At 47.4% G+C, this 17,736-nt stretch overlaps 1 long non-coding RNA gene across 1 annotated transcript in view; it reads right to left on the bottom strand.

Annotated features, from left to right (window-relative positions):
• Positions 1-17,204, bottom strand: part of LOC146855836 (uncharacterized) — a 223,324-nt gene extending 206,120 nt beyond the window's left edge. The window contains exon 1 of the long non-coding RNA XR_014981400.1: positions 17,068-17,204. This is a non-coding gene — a long non-coding RNA (uncharacterized LOC146855836). The remainder of the gene's footprint in view (positions 1-17,067) is intronic.
• Between the last annotated feature and the right edge of the window lie 532 nt (positions 17,205-17,736).

Genomic DNA, 17,736 nt, shown 5'->3' with positions numbered 1-17,736 from the left:
GGCGCTCCCTGCCGCTGCGCTTGACCATCGTACTCAGCTCCCAGTGCAGTACGCCTCATAGTACACCCGGTCCCTTGACCTAGATGCCACTTACCACTCTTAAAGTCCTCAAACTTAAAGGGCTCAATAACCCTATCAAGTGCCGGGTGATTCTCTCCTACTTGGATAGCACTGGGGCCGACATCTGCCTCCTGCAGGAGACGTACCTGCTCCCGAAAGACTGTCACAGGCTTAGGTCCCGCGCCTTTCCGACACAGCTTTTTTCCTCTGAACCCTCCAAAACCGCAGGGGTGGCTATATTGGTCTCCAGGACTTTTAAGGGGAAAGTGATACAGAAGGAGGCTGAAATAAAGGGCAGACTGTTTACCTACCAATTAATGATAGGGGGGGTCACACAATAATCATAGGGACTATCTATGCACCTAACGACGGCCTGGAATGCTTTTAATATGGTGCACTCAGCGAAGCCACGGCGACTCCAGAGCGCAAGATCTTGCTGGGGGGTGACCTCAATTTAGTTTTTGACAATGAGCTAAACAGATCAGCGCTGCGCACAGGCCAGGTAGGCGCCCTTTCGCGCACTGGGCTCTCCAGACGAGACGACCTAGGCTTAGTGGACCTATGGAGGCCCCACCATCCCCAGCTCCAGGACTTCTCTATTCTAATGCCCATAAAACCTATGCCCGTTTGGATTATTTCCTAGGCTCTAAGACACTCCGGGACATCACAACGTCCACAGATATCCTGGTCGCAGCATTGTCTGATCACGCTCCAGTAGTAGCTACCGTGGAACTTCCACCGACCCAACAGCCGTCCCGGCAGTGGCGCCTGCGCGACACCCTCCTCCACCGCGCGGACATAGTAACCCAGATACAGCATACACTCGACGACTACTTACTACACAATGACAACCCTGATACACCCATGTCCACTAGGTGGGAAGCCCTGAAGACGGTTTGCAGGGGCTAAATAATCACCATATCCTCCACAGACAATGCAGAGCGCAAGCGAAAGAGAGAGAACCTTACACAGAATGTGCGCGAATCGTAACAAATGCATCGACGTACTGGGGCCCCACACACCTGGTGTCAATTGACCGTGGTTGGGTCGCAACTGGCTGCCATGGACCGCGATAAGGTGGAATACGCTGCGTTGCGCTTGCGCTACTCCTTTTATCTGGGGGGAGATAAATGCGGGCGACTGTTAGCACACAAACTCAGGGAGGTTGGACAGCGTGAGGGAGTCCAGGAATTTAAGGATCACAAGGGGACAGTGCTCACAGACGATGCAGCTATTGCCGAGACATTTCGCACTTTTACGCTCATCTTTACGACGAGCAGCACCTGGAAACGGAGGACATAGACGCATATCTGACTCAGGCTCACCATCCCACATTGACCCCAGAACAGGCAAAACATATAGAGAGGGAGGGAGGACCACAAGAAGTCATAGCAGCTATCTCCCATTTGAAACTAGCTAAATCCCCTAGCCCAGACAGCTAAACGGCAGCCTTTTACAAATATTTCTGCTCCACACTTGCTCGCCTTCTCACTCGGCTTTTTAACACTTTCGCGTCCCCCGGGGCGATCCCTCCATCCAGGTTTGAGACTGCAATTGCAGTTATCCCTAAACCAGGGAAAGACAAGATGAGCTGCGGGGCCGATAGGCCTATCTCTCTTTTGAACATCGACCTGAAGCTGTACATCGGGATTTCGGTCAGCGCGGCTAGCACCTTACATGCCGGGGATCATAGACCCCGATCAAGCCGGTTTTATCCCTTAAAGGCAGAATAGCGACAACACAAAGGGAGTTATGCACCTCATAGAGAAGGCGTCCCGTATCACTGGGGATTATGTGCTTCTTACTGTAGATGCCGAAAAGGCATTTGATCGTGTCCACTGGCCCTACATAGAGAAAGCAATGATCCACATTGGTCTGGGGGAAAGATGAGGACACACATCCTCAATTGTTATCGCTCCCCCTCAGCGACGGTGAGGGTAAACGGCACACTTCAAGCCCATTCCCTATCAACAGAGGCACGCGGCAGGGGTGCCCTCTGTCGCCCATGCTCTTCGCCCTCTACATGAACCAATGGCGCAGAGTCAGGTAACACCCACAAATGACAGGCATCCGCTTCGGCGGTGATACGCATACCATAAGCCTGTATGCGGATGATGTTCTTGTCACCTTGGCGGATCTAACGACTGCTCTAGGAGCCTTTCTGGGGGAGCTGGACTCCTTCGTGAAGGCTTCCGGGTTTAAAGTTAACATCACAAAATCCACAGCTTTGAATCTCTCGCTGTCACCACAGATGCTGGCAGATCTCCAGGACCGGCACCCCCTGCAATGGTCTGACGAGACAGTCCCATACTTGGGAATCCAGCTGGCCCCTACCCTACAGGCCATGAGAACAGTCAACTACTCCAAGTTACATGCTCAAATTCGCACAGATGGAAACATTACCCAATTTCATGGCTAGTGTGTATTGCGGCTATTAAAATGACGATCCTCCCTAAAATTCTTTACCTCTTCCAGACGCTCCCTTTGCAGCCTCCTACCGGCTGGCTGCACCGGGTACAGTCAGAGCTTTCTCTCTTCATCTGGCAGGGTCGCAAGCCGAAAATGAAAAGGACTGTTAGCTTCCTTCCACCCAACGAAGGGGGCCTCAGGATTCCAGACCTCACGCTCAATTACAAAGCCGCACAGCTATGGCACTTAGTTGAGTGGAGCCGCGCTGAATCAGAGATGCACTGGCTCTTACAGGATCACGCGGTGGTGGGCACCTCTCTTATGAAGATCCCCTTCCTTAAGAAACCCCAGCGACCGCTCAATCTTTATGCCTCATAAGTGACATGCACCACTCTTTTGGTCTGGGACCAGACTAGCAGAAGCCACGGGTTGATGACCTTCCCCTATCCTCTCACACCACTCTTCGACAACACTGACTTTAGCCCAGGGATGGGTGCGACATCCTTTCCGCTATGGAGAGCCTTCGGTTGTCGCGCACTAGGCCTTCTATTCAATGCGGAGGGCATCACTCCCTTCCCTCAGCTCCGATCTGACTACAGCCTTCCTGAATCTGTACTCTTGCACTACTTACAGCTGTGGCATTGGGCCATGCACCCTGACAACAAATCCCAGGCGTACAGACATCTCACTATCTATGAAAGATGGCTAATCACACGGTCCTCAGACAAGAAAATGACCTCGGACCTGTACAAAATGCTCTTGTCCTGCTACATGCACACATACCATGCAGGCAGTGCACATTGGGTGAAAGACCTTGGCCATGATCTCAGTAGCAAAGAGTCGGAGGGAGCCTGCTATAGGGCACGTCATACTGCGAGCCATATAGGCCTCACCAAAACTCTTACCAAGTTAGCGTACTATTGGTATTACACTCTTGAGAGGCTTCATCAGGCCGATCCTACACAAAGGCCGGACTGTTGGAAAGGAAGTGGGAAGACGGGAACGCTAGTCCATCTATTATGGGAATGCGAACACTTACAACCTTATTGGACGCAAATCCTGGACGAAATTGACAAGCACCTCGACACGGAGCTCCCCAGGCTCCCAGAATATGTCCTCCTGGGTGTTCTGAATCTGCTTACTTACCCCTTGAAGTCTAGGAGAGGGCGGCAGATAGCAATAGCGCTCGGCACCGCCACTCAGAACATACTATTACACTGGAGGTCCCCTCGGATTCCTGCTCACACAGGGTGGCTTCAGCTGCTGTGGCATATACTAGGTATGGAAAAGATCTCACTTACAGTAGCCGGGAAAGGTTCGACATTTAGCGAGCTTTGGCAGACATTTCTGACCCTTCTAGCTCAAGATTTCCAGGAGTTGAAATGTCCCAGATATCTTCGCCTCCTGCAACTCACCTCACTAGATCCCAGCAGGACCAGCCTTGGTGGAGTCACTCAACATCGTGCTGCGACACATTGAGTTCAGTGGATGGGGTGGGGGAGGGTCTTTTCCTGTTTTTCCTTTTCTCTCCTCTTTCCCCTTTTTCTTTGGGTGGGGGTGGGATTGTTCCAGTTACTTATTGTTTGATTTTTTTCCTGCTACTGTATGTGCCAATTGCATGCTCCTGGACACTGCGCAGCCTGTCATGGCGCATTCTTGTTTTCTACACTGAACTAAGCTGTTGGGGTATACTTCAATAAAAAGATTTAAACCATAAAAGGCAGTGAGAATGTATTCCCTTGGCGCACCTGACTCCCTTTGATTCTACTTTTTTCTTTGACCTTTGCCAGCTTTGCACTGTTGTGTGGATCCTATAACCCTATATAGGATCTGCGCATTTAGACAACATATACGCGGTGGGGGCGTCCGGAATCAGTTTGGACACCAAGCCCGCAGTGTGTCAGTCTGTATACCAGCTAGCTCGCAGTGCCACTAGAAACCCTTCTTACCAAGGAGAGAATACGGCGCTCGACCTCGGACCTGGGGAACTGGGTTTGAGTCTCGGTAATGACGCTAAACATCCTGTGATTCTGGGCAAATCACTTATTCTCCGCGTGCCTAACAAAAAAATGTATGTGTGTCCTCATGTAACATAACTGGTGCTATGTAAAGTGCTCTGATACCTGATTGGATTCGGGTCAAGTTTGCGCTATATAAAACTCTGCAAAAAAAAAAGTTCTTGGCAACTATCGAACATGACAACTCTGTCTCATCAGGAATCGTGGAAACAGCTTTTCGCTCAGTCACTTGTGCTCACTTTGTCTCAGAGAGAGATACACAGAATAAAACGATGAGGATGTTTTTCCTTAAGCATTTATTGAACCGGCGTCATTCTAGTGTAAAATAAGTGTGCTGAAACAACCATTAGACAGGAACAGAAATAAATGATTATAAGCACTAACAGAGTAAAAGGATAGTAGATTCCTACCATAGTGCTAAAATGATAAATATAGGCAAGTATAAAAATACATGACAGTAATAAAAGCGTACTCCTACGATGCAACCCTAACTAGATGTACCTAAGTGTACCTAGCATGTATGTAGGTGTGGAAACCAAGAATCCCTCTAGGATAAAGTCAACCCCATTACCTTGAGTGAGAGACTGTGGGACCCCGTCTTGGTCTCGAAATGGACACCCTGCGAGGGATGTCAGACCACTGTGTGTTGGAGTGTCTGCGGGCAGGAACCTCAGCGTCTCTCGTCAGTATGTCAGCATGGAAGCTCTTTTCTCCTCTCTCTGCCTCAGAAAAGAGATGGTTTATATATACACCCAACGTGTTACCCTCAGGGAATATACCCCGCTGTGTCATGTCGAACTGGGATTATGGAAGAAATGACCCTTATACATAATTATTATGCAGGAGATAGTAGGCCTAATGTCCGGCTGTGATTCCAAGAATCCTCATGCATAATGAATGAGGTTTAAGCTTTTCTGAGAAAACCCCATGTCCACTAGGCATTACCGTAACTAGGTAAAAGGGTAGTACTAAGAACCGTTATGCAGTGTAATTTCAGGGGAATGTAGGTGAAAAGTGCATTCACTACCTGATTCTATATAGGGGCACCTATATGGAATATAACAGCACATTGCAATCAATTTTTTTTTGAAGTACCAAAGTTGAGGAACATTGAGCTTCACAAACTTTTTCACATGAGAAGCCTAAATGCCACCTTATCAGCTCTGTAAAGTAACTTTGACTGCAGAATGACAGATACCACCAGACAGTCAAGGTAACCACGGTGTCTTGATTAACGTTTTTAAAGCAATAGTGTCTAGAATTCTGGGTGATAGGGAGAGCATGTCACCTCACCTTTGATATTGCTACATTCTCACTAGGGTCAACAGGATCCAGACATACGGCCTATTTCCTGGGGCCTCTATCACATATTCCCCCCTCCGCTATGAAAAGCCTTATTGGTTGGGACAGGACCAGCTATGTTCTGATGTGCAATGCATTGCTCAACCTATATGAAGAGGTAACCTTGAAACTCAAGGGCGGGACAGCCTACATAGAACCTGGGGAACTCCTAGCAAGTATATGCATCTGACCATCCAAGGGCAGAAAAGACCTGGATGACATCAATCCATCTATAGCCCCCCTCATCTTTTGAGGTTCTCCTGCTTTCTAAGTACACCTTTTTCCCTGGTGATATGTCTCCTTTGCCCCCTTGGTTTGGTTAAAGTTATTTGACCTACGGCAAAGTGACATTTATGCAGCTGTCTCTGACAGTGTGGCAACATTGACCACCTTCAGGAGCAATCCAGAGTCCTGCTGCTGATGGCGCTATAGATGGACTTACCTTTCTAGAAACTAGAAACAGCTGTTTCCTTGATGTGCGATTAAGACACATCATATCCACTTATGCACCGCAAGTGCACGCTGATAGGAATGTAGCTGGTGTCAACATCGTTTTCTGGTGTTTAGCTAAGAGAGGGTATTCAGTTGTGAGAGGAAGTTGCTAGAAGAATCATTGGAAGTTAAAGGACAAGAAGGTCCATTTTGAGCGACACAGTGTACATATCAGGTCAACCATCCATTTGGGGGCCTCTTTTTGGCTCGTATGTACTCTTTAAAGCATGCCCCACTTACTTGTAAGCTTCCTTTTTTCCTTTGAATGATTCAGAAAAATTGGAACTTGCAATCATAACCTGTGAAGTGCCCTGGCATGCTGAGATCAGTCCCCCACCATGCATGACTGAAGGACATCATAGGACGTGGCAGAGTCTTACCCACAGCCGGTAACAGGCAGCTTAAGGATCTGTGACCACTATACAGCCTACCTCATGTCAATGAGGAGAAAGTTTTGAAGATACAAAACTCAACCACTGAGACAAGTGAGGATTTGCTGCTTCTGGATACATGATAATTTGCAATGACAACACTGAGGAAGCCGCCACTCGAGAACCTCCATGACGTAAGGTACAGCAATGAGGGCACCGTGGAAACTGTGGAGAAAATACCTAAGTAAACCTCTCTTATGGGAGCTGCCACCCAGAATGTAAGATGTTACAACGCGGTCTTTACACTGGGATACGTTTACAACGCGGTCATTACAACGCAAGTCGTTACAACGACTTGCGCTAGAGGCGCTGGACTTAGGAATAGTATGATTTACTATTCCAACTCCAGTGTGTGCAACAGTAGGGAAGGTGTTTGAATAGTAAATCATACTATTCCTTAGTGTAGAGCGCCATCCAGCACAAGTCACTGTAACAACTTGCGTTGTAATGACCACGTTGTAAACGTATCGCGGTGTAAAGACCGCATTGTAATGGATGTCTCCCAACACCCAGGAACCAGAAGATGCTCCAAAGAACACAATGGAAGGAAAGCAGCAAGGGAATCCCTTAGGAAACCACGTTAAGGGAAAACCTACTGTATCAGAGCCGGTGATGCATGCACCAAAGAGCGCATCCCGAGACGACATATGCCTAAAGGGATGTAACCCAAGGCTTTGGAGAGAAAAACACCCACAGGACACAGGCGTCAGTGGGTCCCTAAGGGAGACCCACTAGGCAGAAATAAAGAGAACTCTCCCACAAAGGCCAACAGCAGGTACACGTCCCTGGTGATAATCTATCACTGTAGCACTGAATACAGATGAAGAAACAATCTAAGCCACTCGGGTGAATTGAGCCTGGTTGCAACCACCTTTCATTGAAAGCTGATGTAAGTGGGCAATGGGACACCCCCAAAAGAGAGGCTCAAAGGAAGAATCAAGCTGGATTCTGGGGGCTTCTTTGGGTGGACTACCAACTACCTGGGAGCAAAGCAGCGTATCCCATTGTATGTACATATATATGTGTGTCTTTTTTTATTATAATGAAAACACATAAGACTGGTGAAACAGCTGGAGCTATGTCCAGGCCAGAACTAAAACGTGCACTTGTAATTAGCAGCAACAATTCAAAAATAGGTCATCGACTGAAAAACCTCCAACCCCAATTTAATAAAGTCCCGTGAGTTCCTCCCTGGTGTTTCTTCTGCTGACTACGATCAGCAATTATTCTAATTAAGCCCTTGTGCGCGCAGAAAAGGGCAGTGAGGGGCAGAAGGTGAGGGCGCACCGCGCCAGGATTAATAGACCGTGGTTTCTTCTATGAAGGGACAGGTCACTCACCTGCCCCGGCCTTCGGAGTACCTGGAGGCAGGCCTGCCAGGCCGCGAGACGGACCCCATCTATCCCGGGATGGGCCTCATTCATCCTAATCCTTTTACTGGCAGCCGCACTCCATCATTGCACGATACAATCTGCAGCCGGCCCATCCGTCAGGCTCCCGCCCCCATCAACGGGCCGCTAATGAGAGGCGCCGAGAGGGGCGCGTGAGGGATACGGAGGAGAGAGGCGGGAAAGGAGAACCGCCACGAGCGAGAAGCTAGAAAGGGCCACAGAAGGGGGAAGTGTAAGGATTAGGGGAGGAGGGGGCTGCTGAGGGGGCCACAGGATTGAGCAACTTCGAGGAGAGAGGGAGACAGTTGAGCAATCAGTGGATTTGAGCTACTAAGTGAGACATTAGGAGACGGGAGAGGCACGCAAGAGACCAGGCGAGGGGCAGCTGAGAGGAGGGAAGCAGGCTGCAGAGGAATCCAGGGATGGAGAAACCGAAAGTGACAGGATGGGATAGGAGAGGCGGGTAAGAGAGGAGAGAAGGGAGTCACAGATACGAGAGTGAGGAAGCAAGGGTGGTCGAGAGGATGGAGTTATTGCGATGGTATGGGAGACAAGAGCAGAGAAGGGACTTACCGGAAGAGATAGTTGGAAGGTGAATGTTATGGGTACCGAAGAGGAAACTACTGAAAGGTGGAGGGTGAGAAATGGGAAACAGGAGGCTGGAGAGGGGCCAATGGATAGGGTGACCAGATTTTGAAAGCCAAAAACCAGGACATTTAGCTAAAATAGAAGAGGGACTCAATTCAATATAATCAGAGGGGCACAGAAGGACAGCGCTCCTCAATAGAGAACCACAGGCAAGGCACTTGCGAAATAAATGAAAAGTCATTTTTTAAACCCAGCATCATACATGATATTCAAATAGCTTTTTAAGATCTGCTAACTAGTACGTCATTGTTAACATATAGAAACATGCCTTGAGTGATTTCAGTCGACACCAGTAAAAACCTCAAACAAGATTACCGAAATCTGCTGGAAGAGCTGGTGAAAATCGGGGATGGCCCCGGCAAATCCGGGACGCCATATCACCCCCACCCAGAGGATGAACTGTCTACAAAGGACTGAGGAGGCTCGTGAGGAGCAATATGAGGAACTGCTTGCAGTGAGAGGATGGGAGATGGAAGGCTGGTGAGGGACCAGAGGTGGAATCCACTGAAAGGGAAGTTGTCGTTAACAAGAGACTGGAGTTACAGGAAGAGGATGGGGGGAGAGGCCGGAGGAGGTAGAAGCGGAAAGGAGGTAGGGAGGCTGGATGGATGGGAACTTGAGGAAAGAGGTACTGAAAGAATTGTGGTGAGGAGGAAGAGGAATGCTTGCCTGACTTTAGCTAGAGTTTAGCTTCATTGACTTTGACTTATTAATACTGCACAAGAACTACATTAAAATAGTGTGTAAGTGCAGCGACAACACAGACAGCGGTTAAACTATTATCCACAGGTTGTGATTCACTTTATATAGCATGCTAGGCTGTACGTAGACCTGCCAAAGTGGTCACAGTGTTACAAAGATATAAAATACCAGTTAATTACAACCCAGTCACTGTCCCATGTAAAATATGAGCATTGTGATGAAGCCACTTGTGAAGCGCAATGTGGCCTGTGCAGATTTCCTGACAATACTTAATTGACAGTGGCTGCCTCACAATGTGAGTTTCATAAGCAGAAGAGTTTTCTACTTAAAAACAGAAACACCTGATGTGAAGCTCATCGGGTAATGCGTTCCATAGCACCCTGTAAAGCACAGGGACGCAGCAGCACTCTCTGAAGCCTACTTTCTGGTAATCACGTGTGGGCAGTGTAAGGCTTCAGCAGGGAAAGTTTGGAAACTATAAATCGTACTTTGGCGCTGCACTGTTTATACCCTTTCATATTACATCACTTATACAAAGTGAAATCATAGCTTTCATAACAACACTTCTGACATCTCAAATGAGAACATTTGTGAGAACACTGTACATGATAAAGGCACAAGTTATGGTTAATGTAATGTGGCTAGCAAGTTCACAACACCGTGTTTGGAGGTGCGCAAGTTATAGCAATTTGAAAATGGAGAGTAAAGTATAACTTTATGGTATGACTATAACTTTATAATTTCTACTGTTTGGGTAGTTTAGGTTTGGTTTCAAAAGAGGAATACATTAAGATTTCATATCTAAAACTACATTTTAACCTTTGTTTTTTTCATTAAATTTCTATGTTTTTTATTTTTTAATTAAAAAAAAGTGTTTCAAAATGTAGAGTGTAATTCCGGCAAGTGGAGTGTTGTTAAGTGGAGTGTTATAGAGTAGAGTGGAGAACAGTGTCGTACACTGTAATGTCGTCGATTGGAGTAGAGTAGAGTGACATACAGTGGAGTGGCATATAGTGGAACAGTGTAGAATTTAGTGAAGTAGAGTGGGGTGGCGTAGAGTACAACAGCGTAAAGGGAAGTAGTAAAGAGTAGAATGGTGTACAGTGGAGTGGCATAGAGTGGAATAGTGTAGAGTGGAGTGGCATAGAATGCAGTGGCATAGAGTGGAGTTGCATAGAGTGGAGTGCCGTAGAGCAGAGTGCTGTAGATTGAAATAGCGTTGAGTAGACTGGTGTAGAGTGGACTACAGTGGAGTGACATAGAGTGGAGTGGCATACAGTGGAGTGGCGTCAAGGGGAGTGCCTTAGAGTGGAGTGGCATAGAGTGGAGTGGCATACAGTGGAGAGGCATAGAGTGGAATATCATACAGTGGCATGGCATAGAGTGGAGTGTCATAGAGTGAAATAGAGTGGAGTGGTGTAGATTGCAGTGGCACAGAGTGAAACAGCGTAGACTGGAGTGGCGTAAAGTGGAGTGGAGTAGAGTCAAGTGGCAAAGAGTGAAACAGCATTGAGTGTAGTGGCGTAGAGTTGAGTAGCATAGAGCTGAATGGCATAGAGTGGAGTGGCATATAGTAGAATAGCGTAGAGGGGAGTGGTATAGAGTGGAGTAGCATAGAGTGGAATAGCATAGGGTGGAGTGCCATAAAATGGCAAAGAGTGGAGTGACGTAAAGTGGAATAGCATAGAGTGCTGTGACGTAGAGTGGAGTGGCGTACAGTAAAGTGGGATAGAGTGGAGTTGCGCAGAGAGGAATAGCCTAGACTGTAGTGGCTTAGAGTGGAGTGTGTAGACTGGAGTGGTGTAGAGTGGAGTGGCGTGGAGTGGAGTGTAATCTCATGGAGTGAAGTGACGTAAAGTATCATACAGTGGAGTAGCATTGTCTATAGTGGCATACAGTCGAGTGGCATACAGTGGAATAACATAGAGTGGAGTGGCATAGAATGGAGTGGCCTACAGTGGACTGGCATAGAGTAGAGTGGTGTGGAGTCCAGTGGCATAGAATGGAATATCGTTGAGTGGAGTGGTGTAGAGTGAAGTGGTGTACAGTGAAATGGAGTACAGTGGATTGGCCTACAGTGGAGTGGCATAGAGTGGATTGCTGTAGAGTGGACTGGAGTACACTGGAATAGCAGAGAGTGTAGTGGCATACAGTGGAGCACAGTAGAATAGCGTAGAGTGGAGGGGTGGCATAAAGCGGAGTGGCATAGAGTATCATATAGTGATGTAAAGTTGAGTGTCATAGAGTGGAATAGCATAGAGTGGAGTGGCATAAATCGCAGTGGTGTACAGTGGAGTGGTGTATATAGAGTGCGGTAGAGTAAACTGGTGTACAGTGCAATTCGTAGAGCGGAGTGGCATACTATGGAGTGGCGTACAGTACAGTGGCATATAGTCCAGTGGGTTAGCTGGAATAGTGTAAAGTGAAACATCCTATCCTCAAGTGGAAAAGAGTGGGGTAGAATACCGTGCAGAGGATTGGCATAGAGTGGAGTGGCATAGAATGGAGTGGCGTAGAGTGGAGTGTGGAATAGCGGAGAGTGGAGTGGTGTGGATTAGAGTGGCATAGAGTGGAATGGTGTAGAGTGGACTGGCATACAGAGGAGTGGCGTTGAGTGCAGTGCCTTAGAGTGGAGTGGTGTACACTGGAATAGTGTAGAGTGGAGTGGCGTAGAGTGGAGTGGCATAGAGTGGAGAGGCACAGAGTGGAATAGCGTACAGTGGCATGGTGTAGAGTGGAGCGGCATAGACTGGAGTGGCCTAGAGTGAAGTAGAGTGGAGTTGCATAAAGTGGAACAGTGTACACTAGAGAGACATGGATTGGTGTAGAGTCAAGAGGCAAAGAGTGGAATAGTATAGTGTGCAGTGAGGTAGAGTGGAGTGGCATAGAGTTGAGTGGCATAGAGTGGAGTGGCGTTGAGTGATATAATGTACAGTGGAGTGGCGTACAGTGGAATATCATACAGTGGAGCAGTTTAAAGTGGCATACAGTGGAATAGTGTATAGTGGAGTGGTGTAGAGGTGTGTGGCATACAGTGGGGTGGTTTTACAGTAGAGTGGGATAGAGTGGAGTTGCATAGAGGGGAGTAGTGCAGAGTGTAGTGGTTAAGAGGGGAAAGGCTTAGAATGGAGTGGTGTACAGTGGAGTGGGTAGAGTTGAGTGGTGTGGAGTGTAAAATCTGACGGCGGAGTGGCATAGAATATAGTGGAATACAGTGGAGTGGCATGGAGTAGAGTGGCATAGAGTGGAGTGGCATAGAGTGGAAGAGTGTAGAGTTTAGTGGCCTACAGTGGTGTAGTGTCAAGCTGCATAGAGTGGAATAGCATAGAGTGGAGTGGCGCAGAATGGAGTCACGTAGAGTGGAGTGGAGGGGCGTAGAGTGAAACATTGTGCAGTGGAGTGGGATAGAGTGGAGTGGCATACAGTGGAGTCGCGTTGAGTGGAATGGAGTGGCATACAGTGGAGTAGTGTAGAGTAGAATAGCATAGAGTGTAGTTTCATGCAGTGGCGTAGAGGTGAGTGGCGCACTGTGGAATCGTGTAGAGTGTAGTAGTGTAGAGCGGAGTGGCATAGAGTGGAGTGTTGTACAGTGGAGTGGTGTACAGTGGAATAGTGTAGAGTGGAGTGGCATAGCAGGAAGTGGCGTAGAGTGGAGTGGCCTACAATAGAGTGGTGTTTAATCTAGTAGTGTAGAGTGGGATAGGGTACAGTGGAATAGGAGAGCGTGGAGCTGCATAGGGTACAGTAGCGTAGCGTGGATTGGCATAGAGTGGAGTGGTGCTGAGTGAAGTGGCACAAAGTACAGTGGCATAGTGTAGAGTGGGGTAGAGTGAAATAGCATTGAGTTGAGTGGCGTAGAGTGGAATGGCATACATTTGAGTGGAATACAGTGGGTTGCCATATGATGGAGTGACGTACACTGGATTATCTTAGAGAGGAGTGGTGTACAGTGGAATGACATAGATGGGAATAGAGTGTAGTGGCATAGAGTGGGATAGTGCAGAGTGCAGTGGAGTACAGTGGCATAGAGTCCAGTGGCTTGCAGTCGCGGTCGGCATGTCTCGCGGGTGGGGAAGGTGGCGGGGTCGTACTGGGAGGGGGGTTGATTAAAAAAACTTTTTTTAACTTACCTTGGCCTCTAGTCCCGCGTCGCGTCTCCTCTCTCTGTTTCCACAGGAAGCAGGCAGCCTCCCTCTCCCCCCTAAGCCAATCACAACGCGGCAATGGCAGCATTGTGATTGGCTAGGACGCTGATCCCACAGGCGTCTATGGGGAGACCATTTTCTCTATGTAGGCTGCATGCAGCCTACATAGAGAAAATGCAGAGTGTGCATGACTGGTTTGGTCGGCCCTGGGGCTGACCAAACAGTCAGCACCCACAACAGTGGGCAAACCACTCCTTCCCTGCCTGGAGCAGGAACGCCCACCCGCCTGCCCACAACCAAACCCTGCCTTCTGCTTTCTTGCAGTGGGAGAAGCAGAAACATAAAATGGTATTTAAAATACCATTTTATGTTTCTGCTTCTCGCACTGCGAGAAAGCATTGGGGCGACGCTCTTTCGCCCAGTTGAGTACCATAGAGTGGAGTGGCAAAGAACAGAGTGGTTTAGTGCTGAGTGGCATAGACTGGAGTAGCATAGAGTGTTGTATAGTGGTGTAGATACATTGTCTTAGAGTGGAATAACAAAGTGGAGTGGAGCAGAGGGCAATGGTGTATAGTAGAGTGGCATACAGTGGAATAGTGTAGAGTGGAGTGGCACAGCATAGAATGACATACAGTGGAGTGGCGTTCAGCAGAGGGGTGTTGAGTCCAGTGGCATACAGTGGAATAGTTAAGAATGGAATAGCATGGCATGGAGTGTTATGGTAAAGTAACACACAGTGGGTTGGCGCACAGTGGAATGGTGTAACACAGATATTTGCTTTCACTCAGGGTTGTGCACATAAAGTCCTAATAACACAGCTTGTGCTTGGTCCACCCCAGGACTCCGTGCCTGGTTTTTAATTGTGATTTTAACTGAAACTGGCGGTGCCGTGGTACATTGCAAGCGCCTCACTACGTATAGCCCTCAACCTTTGGTTCGCGCCCCTGAGGGGCATAAACAGGTCCTTCATTCGTTCATGGTCCCGAGGAGGCCCTAACTGGATATGGACTGAAACGCATCAACAGTTTGTATTGAGGAGTTGCTTCAAATTCAGAATTGAAATACACAAGGACATGGGATTCACATTGACCATATGGAGGTCATGAGTGGCCTCATAGAGTGATTTCTCATGACACTACCTCCTAGGTGTATTGTTGTTTGACAAACAGATTTACAACCACCCGAAAAAAAACAGTTTGGAAGTAAGAAGTTCAGGCACTTGGTGCCATTTATTTATGGTTGTAGTAATTTATATGATTTTCTGTATGTCCTATGTCATGTTATGTTATTTGTTGTGGATGCTGAATTTAAGTGCATTAACATTGAGTCGGAGGGTATTGTACATGTGAAAAGGATAAAGGGCTGGTCCAGGATTGATTAAGGTTTCCACTGATGTTAGAAACAGTATCAGTCGATTTCCACTATATTCCATTTGGATTTACCTTGCTGACTGTTGCCCATGTATGGTGGTTTTATATGGGCTTACCCCTATCTTGTTTACTACTTTCAGCAACCCGAGGTTATGAAAATTCAACTCAACTCTTTAACTCCAACAGTAAATTATACCTAAATCAATAAACCCGCAATCCATGGTGTAATCTGTGCTCTAGAGTAGTGCGTCCACATTTCCCATTTGAAAACAACATTGTTCTATCCTATACAAGCAGGGCAAAGACAACTTTGCATATAAGTGTATTGCACTTTTATCAATAAATGATGCACTCTCCTCTCGAGAATTCAGTGTAAGGCCTTCTCATATCAATTTTAAATTCTAGTCATGCATACTGTATAACACACAAGAGTACCTGTAGTAGGACTTAGACAAAGTTCCAAACTTTGGGAGCGATTGATAAATAAATTAGGCTGCACTGTATTTGGACAATGAAATAGGGAGCTATATCATTGTATCACATGGTATGCAAATGAGAAGCAATACCTGTGACACGAATACATATCAAATGGGTGCTGACATTAGTTTGAACATACAGCTTAAGGCATTCTGATGATTGGGTCGCTCCCTCTTTTAACCTTACCAAGTCTCCCTTACCACGGACTGAAATATAAGATGTCCTTGAATTGTATACTATATACCACACAGTGTCCTGTACACTGATAGCAATGGAGTTCAACATATACCTTCTTATGTTCTTGTCCTGATAAATTGGCCCATGGTGACAAAATACTTAGACGCAGAAACATGTAGACATAGACATTGATGGCTTACCAGTGATGTCTCTCCTTTTGTTTTTAAAGTTGTGATGGTGTAGCAATGAAGGTAATGGACACATCCTTGCTCTATTTTAGTTTTGGAGTTTTTAGGTGACAAAGTGTTAGTGTAGGCGTCGATATTAGTTACACTCACTCAGGAAAGTGAGAATAGGTAATTGCTGGAGGGGATAGCAGGTGTCTATAAATAGGTTTCAATGCACAGACAAAATACACAGCCTGGAGCATCCCACCATAGGTCGTCACTCTTTGTGAAAAAGAGTGGGCCTGAAGATAAAGTAAGCCACATTGTGTGGGTGAGGATTTAACATTCTTATCAATGTAATACCCAGCACATATTCATAGATTGCCCCAAATCCAAGTCATGATATCCGTGAAGTCCTAATTAAGCGTGTAGAAAGAAGTAGTAGTAATTTGCGACCTGGGGAAAAACTCACTTAGGCTGACAATATGTGTACTTCAACCACAAGCAAGACACCTCAGTAACAGCTGTTTATATGCTACACATGATTTAGGTAGTGATAGAAGCATCATGTCCACAGAGGAAGTCCTTTAATATAGAACGAACATGCCACTTCCTGATATCCTCCAAGCAGGGAGTTCAGCCATGCTGTCCTCCATGGTACCAAACTTGTAGGGGAAGGGTCATACTACAGGAGACCAGCTGAATTTTACACGGGTCCCTAGATTTCATCCCCTATGGTGCAGTAAATTATTTAAATATCGTTTGCCAGTAGCCTGTCACCAGATATTCAGTGTCACCATGAACAAGCTTGATTACTCCATTGAGATCAGAGTGGGTGCCACTGTAAGAAGTCGAGTCAGATCACCCTGCCAGCAGACACAAAGCTGCCACCTCGTTATTCCATGGAACTCAAGACCAACAACTGAAAAATTATCAAAAGGGGACCATTTCAGAGGAAATAAAATAAAAAACAAGTGAAAGATGAACAGAAGGATAACTCTTCATGAGAGATGCAAAAAGCTCAGAATGTAGCAGTTGTGGCAATCAGGTTCTCTCCCAAATTGCAGTGCCTTTGATCACCCAGACTCTATCCAAGACCCTCTACCTCTTGAACCTCTCCCATACCCCATGGCCTTTAATTTCTCGGGTTCTCTCCCACATTCTAGAGATTCTTACAGGCTCCATATTGTGCCGACTGCCTCCCCAGCCCCTCAGTTCATTACATGCTTGAAATCTAACCTTCGATTCTCGTCCAGCAATACAGGGGGTTCTCAGACACCTCCAACTCCGAGCTCAGTTTCTTCGGAGCCTCTCCCAGACTGGTCTCGAGACTCTGCGCCCGCCCCAGTGCAGCACAGCACACACCCTGCCGCTGCGGTTTCTGCGCAGGTCTAACTCAGTGTGTAAATCTCAAACCCACGGCCCAGCGCGCTGCCCCCTGACCCTGCTATCAATTTCCTGTCGCAGGCCCGAAGCAGCGGAGTGTTAACGTTCAGACAATGCGGCCCCTGATCTGCGGCCTTCATCCCCGGCCTGGCACCGGAGCGCACAAAGAATCCTTCTCACGGAGAAAAATAGGCAGGTATCAGGTGACAAGCAGCGGCCAGTGGTGATAACCTGAGTCGGGAACCACTGGCATGTGTGTGAGCAAACAAGGACGGGCTGTCTGTGATAAGGGAAGGGCACATTCCACCCCCTCCTCCGGCTCTTCCCTCTTTCCACCAACACTGTTCATGTCTCCTTGACCACCCAGCCAGGTCCCAGCATTCCACTGCCCATCACAACTTCTCAGCATCACCTTGCCCCCTTCGTCTCTTCTCATGGCCCCACTTCACCCGCATCTCTTCACCCACTGCTCACCTCTGTCACTTTTTGCCACCCTGGCCATTATCTGACCCCTTCTCACTA

This window comes from Triturus cristatus, chromosome 4_1 (genome assembly GCF_964204655.1).
Source record: "Triturus cristatus chromosome 4_1, aTriCri1.1, whole genome shotgun sequence".
NCBI classification, from domain to species: domain Eukaryota; kingdom Metazoa; phylum Chordata; class Amphibia; order Caudata; family Salamandridae; genus Triturus; species Triturus cristatus.
The sequence above is the reverse complement of the archived record's forward strand: the minus strand, read 5'-3'. Positions and strand labels throughout refer to the sequence as shown.